Source organism: Nyctereutes procyonoides, unplaced genomic scaffold (genome assembly GCF_905146905.1).
Source record: "Nyctereutes procyonoides isolate TBG_1078 unplaced genomic scaffold, NYPRO_anot_genome, whole genome shotgun sequence".
Taxonomy (NCBI): Eukaryota; Metazoa; Chordata; class Mammalia; order Carnivora; family Canidae; genus Nyctereutes; species Nyctereutes procyonoides.
In genome coordinates this window covers 32,109,845-32,112,048 of record NW_026575044.1, presented here as the reverse complement: position 1 = coordinate 32,112,048, position 2,204 = coordinate 32,109,845, and the positions used below count along the sequence as shown (strand labels likewise).

The window sequence follows — 2,204 nt, the reverse complement described above, 5'->3', positions numbered from 1 at the left end:
TAATTTTGTTTTATATTATTTCAGTCTATTCTCTTCCATTCTCTTTTATTCATTTTATTTTTTAATTTTTTTTTGTATATGAGTGTCCAGTTATGCTGGCAGCATCATATATTAAGAAAAGATAATCCTTTTACATTGGATACATCCCAATTTGTCAAAAATTAGTTGACTACATTTGTATCTTTCTAGGCTGTCTAGTGTACCTATTATGTCTAATTCTAATACCATATTTTTTTGAGTACTGTAGCTTTATAGTGAGTCTTCAATTTGGGTAATATGATTCCTCTGACTTTTTATTAAAGTATTGTTTGGCTGTTATAATATCTTTGCCTTTCCATACAGATGTTACAATTAGTTTGTTGATATTAACAAAAATTTCTTGTAACTTTGATATTGTGTTGAATATATAAAGTTAATTTGAGATAGTTAACATCTTGACAATATGGAGTCTTCCAATTTATATGTTCAGCACATATCCCTACTTATTTCAATATATATTTTTAAATTTCTTTCATCAGTGTTTTACAGTTTTCCACATATTAATCTTGTATCCTGCAATTTTACTGAACTCATTTATTAGTTCTAAAAGGTCTTTGTTTTTGTTTGGTTTTGTTTTCTTTAGAATTTTCTACATTGATAATTGTATCATCTCTGAATAAGGATAGTTTTATTTTTTTCCTGTGAAATCTGTATGTATGTCTTTTATTTCTTTTTTTCTGTTGCAGTAATTATTACATCCAGCACAATGTTAAGTGGAAGAGGTGAGAGAGAATCTCCTTGCCTAGAGACAATAGCATATGGAATTATACTGCCCCTAAAATAAGCTTAACATACTTGGTGGCCATTTGCATGTTTTCTATGTAGAAGAGTCTATTCAAGTCCTTAGCTCATTTTTTTTATTGAGGGTTAGATTTTGTTTTGTTTGCTTTTGTTACTTGTGTTTTCTGTGTCACAACCAAAAAATCATTGCCAAGAGCAAAATCATAAAGCTTTTACCCTATGTTTTTTTTGGGGGGGAGTTTTATACTTTCAGGTCTACAGATATATGAAAAGATATTCAATCTCATTAATCATTAGGTTGATTCAAATTAAAGCTGTTAGGAGGTATCACCTCATAACTATTAAGATAGTATTATCAAAAAAGGAAGAGATAACAAGTGTTGGTGAGGATGTGGAGAAATTAGAATACATCAATACTGTTGGTGGGAATATAAAATGGTACAGTCATTATGGTAAACAGTATGGGGGATTCCTCAAAAAATTAAAAATAAGTTACCATATGATCTGTAGTCCCACTCCATTTGTGGGTATTTATCCAAAAGAGTTGAAATCAGGATCTCAAAAAGACATCTGCACTCCCATTTTAATTGAGGCATTTTCACAATAATCAAGCTATGGAAACAACTAAATGTCAATCAACAGATGGGTGGATAGCTGGACTGAGTGCCTGTGTCGCGGAGCTACTGGATCGTTTGGAAATGGCAGAGGTGCAGGAGACACTGAAGCGACTTCAGAGCCAGAAAGGAATACAGGGCATCATTGTGATGAACACAGAAGGCATTCCCATCAAGAGCACCATGGACAATCCCACCACCACACAGTATGCTAAACCTCATGCACAACTTCATATTGAAGGCCCGGAGCACCCTGCGTGACATTGACCCCCAGAATAACCTTACCTTCTTTCAAATTCACTCCAAGGAAAATGAAATTATGGTTGCACCAGATTAAAGACTATTTCCTGATTGTTATTCAGAATCCAACTGAATAAGCCACTCTCTTGGCTTCCTACATCATTCCTTAATGTAATAACCCCTAAGAGTGATAATGTTAATCATGTAAACCAACTGGCAGGTGGAAATCACCTTAGAGCCGACTTAGACTGATCCAGTGACCAAAGTCATCAAAGTCATCCCTCTGCTGGCCAGTCACCCTTGAATTCTTGGGAGGACCTTCTTTCCACGCCTCCAGATTTTTGGAGCAAGAGCTTTGAGCAGCCCACACACCCTGCTTCCTTCCGTCTGACCTTCCGTTCACTTTGTCACCCTTGGAAAAGTCTGTTTTTTTTTTTTTTAACTAAAAATAACTAAAAAAGGAAAGAAAAAGAAAGAAGAAAGAAAGAAAGAGAAAGAGAAGAAAGAAAGAAAGAAAGAAGAAAGAAAGAAAGAAAGAAAGAAAGAAAGAAAGAAAGAAAGAAAGAAAGA

The 2,204-nt window shown here is 34.2% G+C and overlaps 1 pseudogene; it reads left to right on the top strand.

The window, feature by feature from the left end:
- The first annotated feature begins 1,478 nt into the window (after positions 1–1,478).
- Positions 1,479–1,771, top strand: LOC129509142 (dynein light chain roadblock-type 1-like; annotated as a pseudogene).
- The last annotated feature ends 433 nt before the right edge of the window (positions 1,772–2,204 follow it).